The following is a 21533-nucleotide window of genomic DNA, read 5'->3' on the forward strand; positions in this document are numbered from 1 at the left end:
TCCGTGTCAACTTTGGAACTTATGTCTCCAGCACTGCGAGCTGAAGGAACTTTTGATCCATCCTGCAGCCTGCTCCGTGTAGCAGCAGGAAGGAGACTCTTGCTAAGCACCTATGAGATGGGATTGACGACGCCATCGTCACCCAGTCTCGGAGATTTGAGGCCTGCACAAGCCCACCTAGCAGGAAGCAAATGCGAGACCCCATCCTGTGGCATAAGCAGCAGAGCAGAATTCTCCAGGGGTAGGAGACACAGATGGTGGCGGGGGATGGGAGGGGGACGGACGGGAGGACACACACACTCCCTGACTTAGCCCTTACCTGAACAGTGGTGTCCCTTCATAAAGCTGGGGGAAGGGTGGGTTTGATGCACAGCCCTTTCAAGGGACATGGGTTCTGGAGTAGAGGTTTGGTAGCTGGCCCAGGGGACCCAGGAAGTCCCGCCACAGAAGCGGAGTCCCAAGCGCACTGAGATGTCGCCTCTTCCACCTTGGCTGGCTGACAGTGAGGCTTGCAGAGGCCTGTGCAGAGGGCAGGATCTGTCTCTCCCAGAACCATGAGAGGGATGCCTAAATCTAATAAGTTAATCTAGACTCCAAGAAACAAGATTAAATTTTCAAATAAAGGCAAGCTCTGACAGCTAAGGCATAAATCTTTTATTTAAAAAAGAGACAAAGCCATTCAAATGCAATCAGCAGTGACAGATGCAGGCAGGAGCTGACTCCGATAGAGCAGGCACTCGAAGATTGGCTCCCCCTCAGTGACATACCACAGAGGGTGACCTGAAGGACAGTCTGTGTCAGCAAACACTGGGGCCTCCACATCTGTTTCCATATTGCTTGTCGGCCCAAGGTGCCAATGTCCTCAGGAAGATGCGGGAAGATGCTGGTGTAGATGGGAAGGAATCATGGTCCTATGCTACCATCTCAGCTGCCACAAGAGGGCAGCAGAAAGGGGGTAGCATCTTCTAGAGGTTTCCAGACCACCAGCAAGGCCCCTATGGGATAGGTAGGTGGATGTCAGGTAAAAGAAGCCACGAGCAACATTTGTCTCAGCCACTGGGTGGGCACTTTCACTTCCCAGCCATTGCGCATTCCCTCCCTGGTCAGAATTCATCTTCTCAGGCAGGAGAAGCCTGGAAAAATCCAGTTAGCTGCCCAAGGCTGCACACCTTCTGAATGACAGACATGCAAGCTCCAGTGTCCCTCTGTCTAGCACCTCTCAGTTTCCAGACACCCTGAGATGCCACCAGCTTTGCAAAAAACACTGACACCTTATTTGTTCTAATTCAGGCAAAGAGACCGCTTTCTGCTAAAACCCCCAAATATCACCTCCTCTGGGAACTCTTAAGATTCCTACCACCTGACTGGTTCAAAGCAGCATGAACCCAGTGGCTATCATTTGCATGTATTCTCCAAGGACACAGTTCCCAGGAGAACAGTCCATAAATCCATGTCTCGGGAGATGTTTCGTAGGAAGCTACAAACAGGATTTTGTTAAGTACAGCTGACTCTAGTTAGCTTCTTTCTCGAACAATGTTTCTCAGATTGTGGGTCCTGGCCCCTTGAGTGGGGGGGTCTAATGACCTTTCACAGGGGTCTCCTAAGACCACTGGAAAACAAAGATAATTACATTATGATTCATCACTATAGCACAATTACAGTCATGGAGTTGCAACAAAAATCATTTTATGTTTGGGGGTCACCATAACATGAGGCACTGTATTAAAGTGTTGCTGCATAAGGGGAACAGAGGAGAAATGGATATGGGGAAAAGGGAGCTGGGTGGCTGGGAGGAGTTGGGGGGAATGCAATAGGGATGTATTGTAAGAGAGAATAACAAAAAGGGGGCTACAGCATCAGGAAGGCTGGGAACCACTGTTCTAGAGTCACAAAACACATCACAGTACTAAGGCTTGGCTAAGTCCTGCAGAAAAATCCTAGTTAGCCCAGCATCTCCCCAACTCACATGAACATCAAATGTTTGAGTTTCTCCCAGGATATAATGTCCCATCTGAATTATGGTTTGATGTGGTGTATCCCCTTAAGTGTTCATGTGTTAGAAAGCTGGTCCTCAGTATGGTGATCTTAAGAGATGATGTGTCCTATAAGAGGTGGATCCTAAGAGGAGGTCAGTGGGTCACTGGTTCCAGAAGGGACTAAGGTGGTTCTGGTGGGACTTAGTTCTTGCTAAAGGAAGCTGTTTTAAGAGTGAGTTTAGCCATTCCCAGCCTGACTTCTGGTCTATCTGTGCGCATACTCTCCTCACAACACGCTTGTGCCATGATGCCATCTGCATATGTGATGAAGCCAGGGTTCTTTGCCAGAGTTGGCATTTTGTTGATGTTTCTTAGGCCCAGGCCTCTGGAATTGGGAACTGAATCCCTTTTCTTCACAATGCAGCCGGCCTCAGGCATCTCCTTGAAGGAATGGAAATGGGCTGCTGCATTTTCTGTAACAAGGAGTCCACTTTGAGAAATGTTGACAAAGCTACCATCTCAGGTTGGTCCAAAGCTTCCTGCTTCTCCAGAAATGCAAACTGGTGCATGGACTCCTATACTTGAAGCAGTCATATGGATGCCGGAGGTGCACCTGGTGCTGCTGGCCCCCTTTGGGATGAGCCTCCCTGGGTAATGTAGTGAAGGCCTTCGCACTCACACATACAATAGTCATGCACACAGAATGATGAATTGACTTCCTGGTCCATGGGTTCTTGAGGTCAGCCAGGTTTTAAGTTGTTATCCGTGAATGTCCCTGGTGGTTGGAAGCATGCTCTATCGAGCCTTGCGGGATGCTGTAAAAATATTGGGGGGAAAGACTGCTGATGGAGTCTATGCGAAGGGGCCAAGCATAATCCTTGCCTTCTAACGGGAACCTGGAGAGTTGTGCTGTCGCATGATCAGTGTGAAGTGGGGCTGGAGAGCACCAGGAGGCTAGGTGAGGAGAGACCCTTCTGCTTCCGCAGCCCTGCACACAGCTCCAAGTCTCACATCGCTGCAGCCTGCCCACAGCCAGCACGAGGAATACTGATGGAAGGTGTCGGCCCAGGCTTGCCGGGCACCAGTCCTTCACATCAGAAGCCAGCAGTATGTAGGCTCTCTGGGAGCCGCCCATGTGGCTTTAGCTTGTATGCACTGCATGGAACAGGCCTCTCTCATAGCCAGGGTTTCCACAGCCCATGCCTGGATTACTAGAGGGCACCATCTTTTTGGTCACATGGTTGACTTGGGGACATAGGACCTCACTAGGACTTAGTGCCAAAAATATATACTATGGAACTTTTATGGAGAGGAATTATCTCTCAGGGTCACTGATGAAAACGTAAGCCAGGAATTGTTGGCAGCTATGAGTTGTGGGGGAGCCTGTCTGAGATCTTCCGTAGAGGACATGGGTGACATGCAACCCAGGTACCTCTGGGAAGCTTTGGAAGTTTGGGTCATGTGACCCAGCCTTACACACATAAGTCAGGGCTTTCCTATCTTGATTAATATTGGTGGGCCCTTTCTGTTCCTTGCAATGGAAAGAACCCTAATTTCCATGTCAAAAATACTCCCAGAGGATTGGCCAGAGATCGTTTAGTGGTCAAGAACACTGGTTGCTCTTCCAGAGGACCTGGGTATGATTCCCAACACTTACATGGTGGCTCACAACTATCTGTAACTACAATTCTAGGGGAACCAACACCCTCTTCTGACCTCTGTAGGCAATAGGCACCAGGCATGTACATGGTGCACAGACACATGCAGGCAAGATACCCATACATTATTTATCTTATAAAATAAAAAATTATCTATCATCTGTTCTGTGTGTGTGTGTGTATATATACACACACACACACATACTGAGGACGGAGTTTTGAACAGTGACATCTGAGCAGTGGTGATGTGTGCCTCTCCAGGCTCAGCTCAGGAATATCTCTCTGAGAGTTTGTTCATGACTTTGCTCCTCTGGATCGATGTGACAAACAGCAACTATAGGAGCCAAGCAGAAGGTGGCCAACCACAAGGAGAAAGGAAGCACCATCATTCTTAAAAGCAAGGAGCCTTGCTTGAGGCTCTGCACATGAAAAACAAGCATCCATCTGCTGAGCACTAAACTCCAGGGCTTTGCCTATCACTTCTTGTTCCCAGGAGTGGGTTTTGATGGATTTTAGATAACTTTTCCTTGTATCTATTCATCCACATCTTACACAAACTCTGGGTGGCAGTCTGGGAAGAAGATTGCATGCCCTCGGAGGGATGGGAGGACAAAGGATATTCTAAAGGGCTCAGGGTGATGCAGGCAGAGGAAGTTATGGCAGTGTGTCTACCCCCACTCCAGTGGCCTTCTCTTTCCAGAGACAGAGCACTCACTCCGTTTACCTGCCTGGCACAGAAGCAGCCAGCCACCTGCCTCTGTCCGTGGTGCTGAACCTACCTGCCGTACTGGGTTTATGGGTGTTATGTTCTCTTGGTGAACCTTTTAACCTCTCCAAATGTTTGTTGTGAGAGGAGAAAAACACCTTTATCACTGGACTGCTGTGACAATCAAGTACGGAGGAAGAAGCACTGATTGGATCAGTGTGTTTTTGGACACCCTCTCCTCCTTTTTTTGGGACCCTCTTCTCCTTCCCCTTCACCTACCTTTTAGCAGATTAAAAAGTTGGTAACTTCATACTCAGGCATAGTACTGACTTTAGGGGGCAGACTCTCATTCATGGTGGTTTGAGTGAATTAAGAAAAAAAGGCAGATTCTAAGAGACTGTCCCTTGTAATTCTAGCTATGGCAGGCAACAGGAGGCTACAGAAATGTTCTAAGAGTTCCAGGGCCAACTCCAGGCTGAGGAAGTGTGACTTTGCCCCTTGTTTCTTCTACACAGGGGTGGTGGCTCGGTGGTCCCCAGCTCTGGAGGACAAAGGGTTAGGCTTCTTTCAACCCACTGCTGCTCTTTGAAATCTTCTGTTAACCAGGCACATTGTACTTATTAAGGAGTAACAAATTCGGATCCTCCAGTTTAATTAATACAATGCATTTGGAAGCAATTGTGCAATAAAAACAGCATTAAGCTTCCCACTTTAATGGGGAAGCCTGTGCTTTTGTTAGTCTGTGTGGCTTCCCTTAGGGACTTTTTTTTTTTTAAGTTTTTGTCAAAAATTTACAGACTCTGATGTTATTCTTGTGAACCCTGGGATAGGAGTTCTGTCATTTTTTTTTTTGGGGGGGGTTGCTATGTTGTCTAGGCTGGCCTTAAGTTTACAACCCTTCTTTAGCCTTCAAATATGCATGCCACCGGCTGAGGAGTGGTTTCTTTGAATGGATATTAGGAGCTTACCCTCTAGAGATTCGATGTGCTGACAAGGGTGGAATGAAACCACAGAGAACTTGCTCAGGTTGGACTCATTTCACACCCAGGAGCTGGAACTCATAATCTGCATTCTCTTCACCATGATGGGGACATGGAGTTAAATAGTCAGTGTGTGTGTATGAATGTGCGTACACACATGCGTGTGTGTATGCATGTGAAACTGGAAGGTTGGCTTTCTAACAAAAAGAAAGTGCCAAGGGAAACAGTTCATTGGCATCCTTTCTGCTCATATGCTCACTTCCATAATGTGGAAGGCTAGTTGAAATCAAAAGACGTTTGCTGGGCAGAAAGCTAGAGGTAGGCAGTTAGTGATTTCTTTTTTTTTCATTTGCATTATCTTTTTTTTAATTTCACAGATTTTTTAAAATTATATACCCACCCATCATCATCTTCTTCTCCTCCTTCCTGATTTTACTGAGCTATACATTTTTATCTGCTCCTCTTCCTTCCTCCTCTTCAACCCTCTCCCATGGTCTCCATGTTCCCAATTTACTCAGGAGATCTTATCTTTTTCTACTTCCCATGTACATTAGATCCATATATGTCTCTCTGAGGGTTCTCATTGTTGTCTGAGTTCTCTGGGATTGTGAATTGTAGGCTGGTTTTCTTTGCTTTATGTCTAAAAGACACTTATGAAATTTGAGTACATATGAAATTTGTCTTTCTGGATCTGGGCTACCTGACTCAAAATGTTTTCTAGATCTATCCATTTGCCTGCAAATTTCAAGATGTCATTATTTTTTTCTGCTGTATAGTACTCCATTGTGTAAATGTACCACATTTTCCGCATCCATTCTTCAGTCGAGGGGTATTTAGGTTGTTTCTGGGTTCTGGCTATGACAAACAAAGCTGCTAAACTGAAAAGCTTCTGTAAAACAAAGGACACGGTCAACAAGACAAAATGACAGCCTACAGAATGGGAAAAGATCTTCACCAACCCCCCCTCATCAGCAAATGGTTGATCTCCAAAATATACAAAGAACTCAAGAAACTGGTCATCAAAAGAACAAATAATCCAATAAAAAAATGGAGTAAAGACCTAAACAGAGAACTCTCAACAGAGGAATCTAAAAGACACTTAAGGAAATGCTCAATATTCTTGGCCATCAGAGAAATGCAAATCAAAACAACTCTGAGATTCCATCTTACACCTGTAAGAATGGCCATGATCAAAAACACTGATGACAACTTATTCTGGAGAGGTTGTGGGGTAAAGGGAACACTTCTGCATTGCTTGTGGGTGTGCAAGCTGGTACAGTCCCTTTGGATGTCAGAGTGGCAATTTCTCAGAAAATTAGGAAACAACCTTCCTCAAGACCCAGCAATACCACTTTTGGGTATATATCCAAAGGATGTCCAATCGTATCACAAGGATGTGTGTTCAACTATGTTCATAGCAGCATTGTTTGTCATAGCCAGTTAGTGACTTCTTACCAAGATATTTGGTAGGATGTAACCTCCCAGAGGTTTCAGAACCTCCTTCTGGCCAAGAGCGCTGCGTTTAGACAGTGCTTGTCCTGCCTGGCTTCCTAAGCCAGTGTGCTTCTTTCCTGTTTGGGGTTTAGTGGCAGCTGAGTCTGCACCTTTGGTGAGCCTTAGGCTGGCTGTCTAGCATGGCCTCTGGGGAGCAGGGCAGACTTCTTCCACAGGTTGCTGGGCTCCTTCCGAAAAAGCTCGTGGATCTGGATGATGGCCACAGAGCTGGACAGCTACAGATAACTGCTATAGTATGATGGGGTCCAGACCCTTCCTGAGGGCATTCACTTCACACATGCCACCTGTTGACAGGATGCCGTCACCATGGGGAGGTGAGGGAGGAGATGAGGGCTCAAAGGAATGTAAGGGTATGCTGCTGCCCATGGGCAGCAAAAGAGGTCTGTAGCCCACACTCAGAAAAATCTTCGGCCAAGTCCCAAACTGCCAGTGAGGATGTGCTTAATGTTGCCTCATTTCACCAAGGATTTGTTGCAATTTAGAGAACACACAAGTAGATAAAACAGGTAGATAAGGAAGACCAGGGAGATAAAATAAGGTCAGACCGTCACCGAGAGGAAGGATTAGGTTAGTGTTGAACCTGCCCACTGCAAAGCCCTGGTAGTCATCTGTAGTGGAACTGAGCCTTCCAGTAGCCAAAGCTTAGGTGAAAACATGATTGGCTCTGGTACTCCTGGCACTCTGAGGCCACATGGTGAGTCTCCCAAGAAGGGACAGCAGAGAGTTTGTAGCCACGTGGAAGAAGGATCCCTGACCAGGTCTGGGGGCTTCCTGAAGGGGCCAGCACTCCAAGGGTCCAGGGAAGGGACCTCTGCAGATAGCATTTGTTGTGTTTTTTGAGACAGGTTTCACTCTATATCTCAGGCCGATGCGGAGCTCACTATATAGCTCAGGTTAGCCTAGAATTCACGGAGATTCTCCTGCCTCAACGTCTCAGGAGCTGGGATTCCACACACGAGCTGCACACACTTCTTTGAAGACAAGATTTCGACACTACTGGCCCCTGTGGGGCTTTGCAGAGCAGTCCATGTGCGGTAGGGGAAGGACTTCATGTGCATTATTTAGGAGCGGCCACCTCAAAGTGAGACATGCTTGGAATAGTTATCTACTGCTAACCGGGAATCGTGAGAGACAGCATGATGGACATCCCAGCCTTTGCCTGAGGCAGTTTAGGGGTGCAGCAGGGGCGGCTCTGACTCGGGCTGCCTTGAGCGCCTGCAGACACGTTACTTAGGCTGCTGTCATTCAGAGAGCCTTCATCCAGGTCATCCATGTTAGCTGTCCATGAGCAGGCCTGAGGCTGTTAGCATGTGGACTGTGTCCCAGGGTGGCTGCCATGTCCTCATGTCATCCCAACTGCTTCCCTCAGTGAGCCATCTGGACAGTGAAGAAGCCACAGGGTCTTGGGTCCTGTCTGTCCCTCTCTTGCTGGTATTCACTGGTGTCTCTTTGTCGCAAAACCTATTTCCTAGTGGCACTTAACAATTTCACAAGTCATCCTTTGAAAAGTTTGTTCCATTGTATGACCTTTGCCCTTCCAGACAAATCTCTCCGCAAGCTAGAGTGAGCTCATCTTGGCTATTCTTGCTTCCAAAGTGTCACACACAAGGATCTTATTTCATGGGTCATACACAGATACTCACAGACAGACAAATGCTCATCTTTCCTGAGTGGGGAGTCTGGGCCCTGCACCTAGTGTCTTTCCTTAGCATGGAGTGCACCATGCATAGGTGAATTACATAGGTGACTGCCTGCAACACTGCTTGCCTTTCAGAGGACAGCCTGTGTGTTTCTGTTTCTCTAGCACCTTGAAGAGAAATACTTGGAGGGCCTCTGATTTGAATAGAATCTTCTAGAAGTAATGTATAGACCTTTGGTCTCATCCTAGGGCGGGTGGGTAGGATGCTGGCATTCTCAGTCTCAGGGTCTAGGTGGGGAGAGTGCAAAGGCCACACTCACACAGCAGACGTGTTGATGGAAACCAGGAGGACCTGCTTCCCATGCTAGGCATCAGAGGTTCTGCACAATATCATTCTGACACTTGAAAATTGCAAATTTGAAAGGCTCCTTCTCACCTGCCAGCTCTGCAGGCCGCCCTTGCAGGGATGGATTCCAGACTTTGCCCCAGGGCTAGATTTCCCAGTGCTCCAGAATTAGCCAACAGGGGGTCTCTCTGACCCCACCATGCACAAAAACCCTCGAGTGTCCTGGGCCTGGAGTTTGCATTTAGTCAGGACATTGCCAGTTACAAATGATTTTGTTACCTGAAAAATGTTAGGCTTGAGTAGCTTCCTGCTGGCTGTTCCAAAATGCTGTCTTTTCTTGGTCCACTCTTTCTAGAGACTCTTTATGTGATGGGGGATGCTTTAAGGTGACCCGGGAGCTTCTTAGACTCATTCTTCTAAGTTAATCATGAACATTTAACTCACTTCATCCCAGTAACCCATTCTCCCTCAAATAAGTCAGGAAAGAGCCGGGTGGTGGTGGCGCATGCCTTTAATCCCAGCACTTGCCTTTAATCCCAGCACTCGCCTTTAATCCCAGCACTCGGGAGGCAAAGGCAGGTGGATCTGAGTTCGAGGCCAGCCTGCTCTACAAGAGCTAGTTCCAGGACAGGCTCCAAAGCTACAGAGAAGCCCTGTCTTGAAAAAGCCACACACACACACAGCGCCAGGCACATTCCTGCCTTGGGATGCTGGCACTGACTACTCCAAATGCCCAGAGATACCTTCCCTCTCTTCCACAGCTGCTGCTTCACTCCTCACTTCTCACAGGGTTTGGCCCACACTTACCTACTCTGTTTAAAACTGCAGTTTCAGCTTACTCATATCGCTTGCTTCTTGTGACTAACTCACCCTAACCACTAATTCATTACTGCTATTTTCTCAAAACCCACTTCTGGTAGGGAAGGAAGTGATCCATTCCATAAAGCTAGCAGAAATCCTGGCACCCAGTAGATCACCAGACCAGTCCACAAACACAGATGTGTGGGCTGACGTCTGCTAGCCCCAAATTCCAGCTCCACTGTTACAACTAACACAGGTAATTCTTGTAAAATTCACACCCAATAAACAATTTAGAACAGTCAAAAAATAAAAATAAAAGGTTTTGAGAGTGGTATTACCTGAGCTTAGGCGGCAATACCTGCTAAGCAAGCAGGCACAGCAGATGCTCACAGTCCAGAGACGGTCCATGCCGCTCTTTCTTCTTGGAAGCAGAAGACAAGCCCACTGCTAAGGATGGCAGTGAAGCTTCTCCTAGATTTGTTGTAAGGTGCCTTTGCTTTTATTTTCGTTCCCTCTCAACTGGAGCGTGGGAGTGGGTGGGCAGCTCCCTGCCAAGCCAGCATTCCCCTGACATTTCCCACTCACGGGACTTAGATGAAGAAGAATGCAGACTGACTAGGAGCTGCCCGAGTTTGGAAGCCTCTCTTGGAGCCAGCTGGCGTGAGGAGAAGCGGAACCTAAACCAATTGCAGGAACTGACACACTCTGACATTAGTGGAATTGACACTATCAAAATTCGTCTCAGGGTAGAACGTCCATCTTCATATTGACTTAAAATACAATGTAATACAGGGTGGGCATCCTGTCTACGTGCTATGGACCTTTGCATGCAGTTGTAGATAATCAATATTTTATCATCAAATTATGAGCTAGTCTTCAATGTTTTGCAAGAAGGATCTGGAGATGCACAATGAAGCACAATAATGCTTTTATATGCAAAGTGTCTTTCTGTACATCATTAAGAGGCAAGCGCCTCTAGGCCATCCTGAGCAGGCAGCCTCCCCTCTGGTCAGAAGGAGGATGGGGGGAGGTGACAGCAGACCACCTTTGGCTTTGCTGTTGGATGCTGTGCTGTTTTTATGTCACCTTGACATAAGCTAGAGTCAGTCAGGAAGAAGGACCCTCAAAGGACAAGATGTCCCCACAAAGCTGGTCTGTGGCCTATTTTCTTGGTTGATGATTGATGTGGGAGGGCCTGGCCCACTGTGGGTGGTGCCACCCCTGGACAAGTGATCTTGGGTGGTGTAAGAAAGCAGGATGGGCATGCCATGAGAAGCAAGGGTTGGAACGTTAATGGTAGTGTTCCTCCATAGCTCTGCTAGGTTCTGCTAGGTTCTTGCCCTGGCTTCCCTCAGTGATGGACTTATAAGCTGGAATAAACCCTTTCCTACCCAAGTTGCCTTTAGTCATGGTGTTTTCATTACAGCGGTAGAAACTGTAACTAAGACAGTCAGTTGCATTAATGGACACGCAATGTATGACCCACTGTGCCGGTGCCCAACACTGTGTGACCCGCAGTGCCATTACCCCACACTGTGTGACCCGCAGTGCCATTACCCCACACTGTGTGACCGGCAGTGCCATTACCCCACACTGTGTGACCCGCAGTGCCATTACCCCACACTGTGTGACCCGCAGTGCCATTACCCCACACTGTGTGACCCGCAGTGCCATTACCCCACACTGTGTGACCCGCAGTGTCATTACCCCACACTGTGTGACCGGCAGTGCCAGCACCCCACACTGTGTGTGACCGGCAGTGCCAGCACCCCACACTGTGTGTGACCGGCAGCGCCCCACACTGTGTGACCCGCAGTGCCGGAGCCCCACACTGTGTGACCCGCAGTGCCGGAGCCCCACACTGTGTGACCCGCAGTGCCGGTATCCCACTTGGCTTCTTTCTGAGTCCTCCCACCACTCCTGCACTTTTCTGCCAGAGTCACTGATCTGGAGCTGCTTGGAGGAAGGGCCTGGGCGATGGTGTTTCCTGGTAGTGCTCCTTAGCCAGAGACCGAGGAGCAGGGGTGGAGAGAACAGTCCAGCTCCAGGGCTTTGCTCCCTCACCCACCTCTGCCCTATTTCCACTTTCTTATTTTTGTCTCCTGGAACATCCCCTTCATATGACACATGGAGCCTCATTACCAGATCTGCTACTGGGGGCACAAACATACTACTCATTCCAAAAATATGGTCCACCTACTATAGACAGGCACAGAGGGGAGAGATGGGGATACAATGAAAACAAAAGTAGATATGACTGATATCTCCTGTTCTCAGTAGATCTGACTGATCTGTGTCCAATTGGGTGCAGTGAGCTATGACAAATCCCTCATCTCACATGGATAGGAAGTTAGGGAGCTTCAGGGCTGGCTGCTCCAGCCCCACAGTCAGGGGTCACTGTGGGTCCAGTTCTTTCTCTGTTCATTGTAATATGGTATGGCTTGCCCGTGGGCTACAACACTCTAGACATCACATCTGGATGAGACACTGAGGAAGAAAAGGCCAGCCTTTCTTGTGCCTTTCTCTTTAAATCTAGATACTGTGTCTAGAAGCCCCTAATTCCCCAGCAGTTACCTGTGCCTCACTGGCCTGAGAAAGCCCCACATTCCCTCCTGAGCCACCTTGGGGAGGGCTGGAAGAACCTTTGCATCTGTGAAGCCTACCTGGTACCTATGAGTAAGGGTGGATTACCTTATAGTTCCCAGGGTAGCCAAGCTGGTGATACCCAAGGACTCGGTTAAGAAGGGAGATGGTGGTTGCAGCTGATGGGGAGCTTTGTCCCTTGCATGCCAACCTCCTGCCTCGTCCATTTCCTCTCCATACTCCTCTACGGCTACACACCCTGTCTGTGACTTGATGTGGATGGGTTCCTTCTGGTGTAACACAAGAGCAACACCCTGTCTGTTCCACTCTCTGCGGTTGCTGTGGGGACAATTATGCTCCATAATGCTTTGATGAGAAAGTATGTTGTGAAGGTGATGAATGAAAGCACGCATACATCTGTGTGGGACGGCACAGATGCGGGAGAGGCTAGGGTGGGCTAGTCATCTTTCCAGGGTCCTGTGAGGACAGCAGGGGCAAGGAGTCCTCCTTGTCCACGGAACCCAAAGATGGTGAGGGCAGCAGTTTGGGGCATACAACCTCAGCTCTTGTTCAGCTCTGATCCTAACCCAGCAACTTCAGGTTTTCCCTGCTCTCTGGGTCTTACTGTTTCCTCTGGACCCAGTCACCGGATGGTTTTTTGAGCACTAACTATGTGCAGACACCGGGGCTGCATGTGATCAAAGGACAGGTGTCAGAGATGTGAGGCTCTGACTCTGGGCACAGAGTCTGCACACCAAGCTATTCTTCATGTACAAGAATAAACTGTGTAGAGTACAGAACACCCCAGGTGAAAAATGGGCAGTCTTGGAGGTCCCACATGGAAGCCAGGCTTGCCCGGGGAAAACAAGGTTAGCATGGCTGGCCCTTGGGGATGGGGACACTGAATGAAAGGAGAAGAAGACCACCAGGGCCCAGATGAAGGCAGGCTGCAAAGGCCACATGCACCTAGGGTGTCATATACGCTGAATGCCCTGCATCTGGATTTCAGGGGTCTGAATGGAGCAGCAGTCTCAGCAGGAGACACTATGCCACATATAAATGAATGAGGGCTGTCGCTACAGTTCATACAGGAAGGTAGCTTGGATTGCAGCAGAAGCAGAGAAGTGGCCAGGTCTGAGGGACACAATGGCTGAGGACAGCTAGGTATTCTGCTATTGCTGGGCTTCAAGGACACCAGTTGGTCCCCCCACCTCCCCCCCCCAACTCCCACCTCCTTACTGAGCAAACAGGCCAGCTCTCCTCAGCAAGGAGGATGCACTACATGCTTTGTAGGGGGAAGTCTTCACTCTGAGCTCATGGGGTGGAGTAGGAATCGAGCATAATACAGTTAAGAAAAGCCTTGCAATCAATCCCATTGGCTTAAATTAAGTGCAACGCCTGGCACTGTTCCACTGCAGAGGCTAAGGTGGATCGCCAGCAAATCTAGGTGGCTAGCGTGTGAAGCTGAAAAAGGGTTCATGATTTTGGGAAGAACGGGCATGGTGTGCATGTGTGTGTGTGTGTGGATGGTGTTGAGTGTTTGGGGTCCAAGTTCTGGACAGATATTGTTTAGAATAAACTGTAATGTCATGGCGATTATGTGGACTGGGATCGCCTTTGTTGTTCACTGGCTATGTGACCTTGGTGGACCACTTACCTCTCTGGATCCTATTTTCCTACCTAGAAGAGGGCAGTATCAACAGGCTCCTATGAGTTTAGATCAAAGTGTCTTGTCAGCTTCAAAGCACAAGCAAATGCCAGGAACTAACAGGGAAGTTCCTTTCAAGCAAAAGTCCCTAATTGGATAATACTGTTAAATTAATATGTTTGGGGGTGTCAGGCATAAGAATATCTTCATCTTTAGGGGACACATGTTATGTAGGAGTAAACAACAAAACGTTAAAATACTGGAATGGGCCAGAACAAGCAGCACTCCTAAGAGAGGCAGAGGCCTTCTGTGGGTCCCCCTCTCTCAGAGCAGCTACCTTATGTAGATCCCTCTTTCTCTCCCAGGGAAAGGTGGGGGTCTTCTGTTAGCTCCTCTCTCTTAGAGGCAGTAGTCTTCTCTGGTCCCTCTCTCTCTTAGAGAGGCAGTGGCCTTCTTTAGGTTCCTCTGGGCTGCTAGTTTTTAATGTCAACTTGACACAAGAGTGGACGCAAGGTATGGCCATCTGGGAAGAGTGTACCCTCAATTTAAAAACACCCACATCACACTGGCCTGTAGGAACACCTAATTGATGTGGGAGGGCTCAGTCCACTGTGGAGAGGTAGTCCTGTGTTGTGTAAGAAAGCAGCAAGGGACAGGAGAGCCCCAGCAGTTAAGTACACCGGCTGCTCTCCCCAAGAACTTAGGGTCAGTTCCTAGAACCCACATGCTGGTTCACAGGCATCTACAAGTCCAATTACAGGCACGAATCTGATGCCCCCTCCTGGCCTCTTTGGGCACTACATGTATGTGATGCACAGGCACACATGCTGACCACACACCCATGTACAGAGAATGAAAATAGACAATTTTTTTTTAAGCAAACAAGTAGGCCGAGCAAGCCATGAGGATCAGGTAGCATTTCTCCATAGCTTCTGCTTCAGCTCCTGCCTTGACCTCACTCAGTGATGGAGCGTGACCTGAGAGTTAGAAGCTCACACAAACCCTTTCCTCCAGAGTTGCTCTGGTCATGGTGTTTATTACAGCAACAGAAACCAATTGAGAACATCCTCCGTATCCCTTTATTTCCTTCTGGAACATGAACTCAGTCTACAGTCTAAAGAAACAATGGTTAATCTGTGTATCTGTGTGCATATGTTAATTCCACTGATCAAGAATTAAGACCACTACTACAGTTAAAGCCAAATTGGAAGCTAGTTTTAACTAAATACTGGTCAGGTAGATGGGCTCTGGTCAGATCCATATCCAGATTCCTGGGAAATGGTCCCAAGTCACGGTTTGTAGCAGCTTAAGAAGGAAAACCCATAATTCATTGCATTCCCATCAGGTCCAATCATGGTCAAGCATATATCCTGATGTACATCCAGTCAGGGACAAGCATATATCCTGATGTATTTCCTGCCTGTGAACCTCCCACCCACATGTGGTCAAGCACATCCGGTGCAGATGGATCAAACAAACTTGTTTAGGGGAGAGGAAACATGTGGCTTGTTATCCCAGTGAACAAAACCTCCAGCATTTCAGGAACTGTCTGTCCTTGAGCAAGAGGCTTGCAGATCAGAGGCATTTTTGTCTTCTGGATCTCTTAGGCACAGCAATTAAAACTTAAAATATAACTGGCTCTTACACATACACATGTATGATTCATGTGTATGTGTTCATGTAAGGTTGAGTCCACAATCACTCTCCACTTTATAGACAGGGTTTCTCACTGTGCTCGAAACTCACTGCTGTTGAAGATGGGCAGGGCAGTGAGCTTCAGGGACCCTTTGTCTCCTCCTCAGCACCAGGTCTGCATATACCTGCAGCTGCTTCCCCACCTCCTCCTGCTTCTCACAGGATCTGGGGATTAAACTCAAACCCTCATGCTTGTCTGATATTTAACAGCTAGCTGAGCCATCTCCTCGGGCTTGGTGATGGTTAATCTTGTCTACCTGACTGGATGAGCGATGCCCACTAGTGGGACGTGCCTGTGTGGAGGAGAGGAATTTCCAGAGGTGACTAGAGCATGGGTCCTAACATGATGGTGCTAGGCACTACGGGGAGGTGGTGAGAAGTAGGTGGGGCCCGGATACAGGAAGCAGGTCACTGGGGAATCCTTCCTGGATGCCCTCTTTCAGTTTCCAGCCCATCGCAAGGCAAACTGCTCTGCTCCACCCCACCCCTCCCCGTGAAGTACTGACACCACTGAAACCAAGAGAAATCTTTACTCGTTTAAATGGTTCGGGTCAGGCATTTTGTCACAGTGATAATAAGAAAAGTAATTACTACCTAAGGCAAGGGTAAGACCCAGTAATAGCCTCCACAGACCTGGGCAGGCAGCAGGCTAAGGAGAGGTAGAGGACCAGAAGGAAAAGAACCCTCCTTTACAGGGAACGGCAGGGAGACTAAAGCAGAGTCAGCTGCCCAGATTACTTACAGCTATGTAGGAAGGTATCACATCACGGCCAATCCCCTCCTTTGTTGCAAAGTCAGGACAAGTTGTTTCGGGAAACTTTTTCCTCAGTGATTAGAGGGCGGTGAGGGGAAGCTGGCTGCTCCCTAGGACTTTCCAGAATGACTACATAAGAAGATGATGTCGGGGCTACTGCAGCACCCTGCTTCCATCGAAAGTGGAAGGAAGGTCAATAGGCTGGGGACAGCCATCCAGGAGCACACACGAGGCCATCTTGTCTCTGACCACCAGTATCACCCCATGTCCAGGTAAGAACAAGTGGCCTCTTTGCTCCTCTTCCCTAGTCATTCCTTCCTCCTCACATTCTAACTTCCCCTCTGGTGGTAATGAGAAAAAAAATCAGTATAAACAAGGCAATGCCACCAAGAAAGATGATGGCTTAGACAGGACAGTGGGGCAAGGGAGAAGGGCAAGGTGGAAAGTCACTCTGGACTCTGTCCACAGAAATCCAGATGCCAGCTGATGGATTCTGGAGGCACGCTTGGCTTTTGGAGTGCACAAGATCTGTCTTGCCAGACCACAGCACCTTTGCTCCGCTCCATGCCCTCACTCTCAGCCTCTGTGTGTGAGGGGTCACTGCCTACACACACGCTCCTCAGCACGCTGGGCATGAAGCTCAGAATGTGAGAGGCTAACCACACGGAACATAAGCACTCCCTCTACACCTCCATCCCAGATTGCCGTGTAGTTTCTGCTCAATAGCTATCCCAGGTCAGGTGTTTTCCCAACACTGCTGTTCCAGGAGCTCTGGAGAAGATGGAGGTGTGACATCACACAAGTGGCTTGGGGACAAATATGGGGCTCTGCAGTTAACCCAGACCCCAGTATGTGTTGCCTTGGAGCTCTCAAGCTCTGCTCCAGGTACAGTCAGGATCCAACTGCACAGGCTCACTTTGGCTTAGATGCTCAATCTCAAGCATTCATTTCTAAGCAGCTTCTCCTATCACTTACTCTAGGAGGGACCAGAGAGCCAAGTGTGTGTAGAAATGAGAAGTCTGCACCCTCTGGCTCTGTGGCACCTCATGTTCTGTGCCTTTTCTGCAGGGTCAGGAATTAAGAAGTCAACAAAAGGACAGGGTGTTTTCCTGGACATAGGTCCATCCTTTCCATTGAAGCTCTCTTTGGGGTCCTTGCCCTTCGCTGATAGGCAGAGAGGTGTAGAGACCTGGAGCTTGGGGTATGTGCCACCAGGGTGACTTCCCTTGTTGTCTGTTTGTCACTCACCTGAATACACTGGTACTTCCCAGCCTGGCTGCACGTGAGATTCACTCGAGTTCTTCCAAACACAGACCAGTGTTCAGCACCATCCTTAGCTCACTTTCTGCCCAAGCATCTTAGGTACAGGCACGTTTCAAGCTCTGGGTGACTGCAGCATGCAGACAGCTGTGCATGCAGAACTGTACTTCATAGGGAAGAGAATGGTCTTGAGAGCTACCGACTGGCAGGTCTTCTTCAGGGGCCACTTGTACTGAGGTGGTCTTCCTGGGGCCCTAGCTTGGTGGGCCAACCAACTCATTGTCAACTGAATAACAAATTCAGTTATTACCTAGAAGACTGTACCTTACCCCAGGTCTAAACTTCCCCAAGGTGCAGACAGTTTAGATGGAGAGATTCAGAGCACTCTCACTGACACTGAGATGTCCCATGCTTTCAAAACAGCTTCCAAGTGCAAGCCGAGCCCTTCTCTTTGACAGCCACACAGTGGACCCACTTGCTTCCCTAATTAGGAAAGATTATGTCATAATAAGAATTCTTTATTTGATTAAGTGTCCAACATTCAACACATGGCGTATAAGAAAACCATAATCACTCATTTGGCCCCATATAGGGAAAATAATTGTTTAATGAATGCTATTCGCAATTTTAAAAGCAGTTCTTGGGGGTGGGCGATAGGCAAGCACAATATTTATCTGATGCACATGCAGTCTTGGAGCGCTAGAAACCCTGCTTTCTGTGTGCAGTTCCACACTAAGGAGAAATGTCACCATTGCTGACTCACACCTGCCAGCAGCTAAGGCCACCCTTCTGCTGCTGTTTGGTTTTGGCCTTTATGTAGCCATTCTTCTAACAGGCCTGTGGGTCTCAACATGGCTGCCTAAGAGCAGAGCTTAGAACTCAAAGCATTCAGGAGAGATGTGAAACCCCTGTCCCAGAGTCCTGACTCAGCTGGCCTGAGGCGGGGACTTGCTTCCAATGATTCTAAGGTACGGGTTGGTGCAAGAACAGCTCCTAATGACTACCAGCTCTTGCCAGCACTATGGCCTCCTCCATCTGGCATCTCTAGCACAAGACAAGCTCACAAGTTTGCTGTGAGTCATAAGCAGCAGACAGCTACAAAGCACTTGGAATTTTGGACCATCTCGCCATACCACCTCCTTCTGCCACACCGCCTAGAGGCTCTGACAAAGCAAGGAGTCCTAGCCCGCCAGCCCTACACAGTAGGGTTGCTATGTACTGAACCACTAGGCTTCAGCTGGGTCTGCTCATCTTGTGAAGACAGTGCCACGGCACCTGAGTCAGTGGAAGCACATTCATATGTTAAGAAGGCATGGTATGGGGGTTAGGAATGTATGCTAATAAATTGTGCCGTGCTGCCGCCTGGTCACCACAGAGAACACTGGTCAGAACAAACACCTATTTCTTCCATGTGGCTCTCAGGGGAACATTTAAATAGCTCTCTGCACAAAAAGCATAAACCCAGCAGCCCATGCCTTTTTCTTGACATGGTCCTTCATTCACCCACGCCAGCTACTTGAGGCCCTCCATGGTGCAGTCACTGTTGTGGGCGTATGGATACAGCACTGCACTTGAACAACATACGCTGGAGTTCAGTGCACTCAGCCCGCAGCGTGGAAGATGCTGAGAAGTAGGTTCGCTGACAGCATCTAACTCAGGTTGTAATAGATGCAGTAAGTAGGGCAAAGCAAAGTTTGCTGAGGACCTGGGCATGGAGCCCTGGTGGCAAGGGCTCCCTGAGGAGGTGGCTAGGGCACTGAGGACTGGGTTTCTATGGATCCCAGACAGCAGATGTGCAGATTCAGGGGCAAGGCAAGCCTGAAGGTGGGGCAAGGCAAGCCTGAAGGTGGGACAAGCCAAAAGCTGGGGAAAGGGTACTGTGAATGAGAAGCAAAAGCCAGTCCCCTCTTACCTGTGTGCCCTGGCTGAGCATGGAAGGACATAGTTACAGTGGCAAATGCAGCCACCAGTTTACCTGAACCAAACTGCTACCACAAAAGGGTCCACACAAGAAAACTGATAGGGTAAGATTTCTTGTCTTGGGAGCCATTCATTGGGCTGTGTTTCACCTAATCCCATAAGTAAACAAAACAAAAAAACAAAGCCTCCTATGTCAGTCTGTGATGGAGTTACATCCTGATAAAACAGTGTAGGTGAAGAATGTCCCAAGAATGCCTTTAGTATACTCAACCTATAGACTCCTGGCTCCTGTCTTACCTATGCTCAGAAAACTGCATTAGCCTAACACTGGGGTGAGCTCTCCCACACAGAGACTACTTTTAGGAAAGTGTTGAGTATCTCATGGGATTTCTTGAAAGCTCGCATCCAGAAAGCTCAGAACATTTCTGTGCATTCGTGGTGATGTGGCTGGCCATGCTGTGGGCCACTGCTGCTGCGTGAAGGAGGGTGGGGCCATACACCAGCCCAAGCAAAGATTAAACCTGCCTCATGCTTCCCTTCCTCACCACTATGAAATCTGAGATCCTGAGAAACGCCATCTCATATCTCAGGAGCTATCAATACAGAACTTCTCTTTTCTTCTTGAATGGCGGAAGGAGACCGGGGAGGGGGTGATGGACGCAAACCTTCTCATCCCTCATTTTAACCTCCCTTCAGATGGTACTTTCAAGACACCTTCTCCCAAGGCCATCACTTTGTGCTCCCCGGCCTCCTGTTGGGTTTTGTGGCTTACATATGGGATCGCACCGTACACTGAACACACTGGAATGTCACCCTGAGGTCACAGGCTGCATTTCCATTGCTTTCTGCTGGATTTACCACAGCCTAAGGCACATAGAAGGTGCTCATGCATTATTTGTTGAATGAAATTGGAATAAACATCATTTGGTTCTGTTGTATTCTTCTGGGTACTGAGGACTGAAGGGGCCCCAGTGTTCCTGGACCCCTGCTCCCAAGCACATTCATGTCCTTTCTAATGTTTCTGCCTTCATCACTTTAAATGGGCTGACAAGCACAACTGACCAATTAATAGCACTTCTGCTTTTGTTACATCATTTGTAATCCACGATCCTCTTTCTTTTTGCAATGGCCTTTCAATTTTTCATGACTCAAAATGGAGGACATGCATAATGAATACAAAGAGCAAATTGATTAAATGTAACGCATGTCTTGCTGTTTGCTGGGTTTATGCCTGTTATTAATGACAGAAATCCAACAAATTCTCATGAAAACACAGATAACATACAACCTTAAATGGAAGATGCTGGAGCACCAGGGCCCTAAATTTTCCTAATTACTGAGCAACAGCAGGCATTAATTTCTCATTCGGCAACCTCTGTAAATAAGAACACAGCCATGGCTTCTTTGTCTGGGTTCTTGTTGCTCAGCACAAATGGCTATACAGTGTGTGTGTGTGTTTAAAAACAAAAACAAGCCACTCTTGAGGAACTGTCTCTGAGTGAGGTAAAAAGGGTGCCACGTGTGTGGAATCAAATGAATTAATTGTCTTCTGCCAGGATTGCATTTTTCCCCACAGCTTCCGTTGGTGTACTGTGTGAGCACCCAGAGATGATGGCATGAAGCAAGGAAGGAGATGTAGAAAGGACAGTGGCCTAGCTGGATGTGTCGTTTGGGCCACAGACTGGTGTGCTGGAAGGGGCTACAAGGAGCTTACTTTCTTAAGGTAATTTAAGGGGAAACTGAGGACAGGGTTTTCTCAGACCAGAAAAGTGGCTGGCTTACTTGGGCTGGTGCTAGAAAACAGCTTCCATCTGGGAGGCCTGTGAATAGAAGAGAAGGCTCAGGATGGGGGAAATCACACTTGGAATCCCAGCACTCAGGTGGCTTGAGGAAGGAGACCTCTGAGTCTGAGGTTCACCTGAACTATACAATGTATTCCAGACCAGTCTGGAAACCAAACCAACCAACCAACCAATTACCCACCTGCCCACCCATCCAGAAGAAATAAAGCAGGTAGGAGGAGTCACTGCGGGCCTATTCATGCTCAGAAGC

General features: G+C 48.4%; 1 long non-coding RNA gene across 1 annotated transcript in view; it reads right to left on the reverse strand.

The window, feature by feature from the left end:
- Positions 1-698: 698 nt before the first annotated feature.
- The window catches only part of LOC130863515 (uncharacterized), a 64300-nt gene continuing 43465 nt past the window's right edge, over positions 699-21533 (reverse strand). The window contains exons 3-4 of the long non-coding RNA XR_009055733.1: positions 21264-21301; positions 699-995 (exon numbers count right to left, since the gene is read on the reverse strand). This is a non-coding gene — a long non-coding RNA (uncharacterized LOC130863515). The remainder of the gene's footprint in view (positions 996-21263; positions 21302-21533) is intronic.

The sequence above is a fragment of the Chionomys nivalis genome, chromosome 21 (genome assembly GCF_950005125.1).
Source record: "Chionomys nivalis chromosome 21, mChiNiv1.1, whole genome shotgun sequence".
Lineage (NCBI taxonomy): Eukaryota > Metazoa > Chordata > Mammalia > Rodentia > Cricetidae > Chionomys > Chionomys nivalis.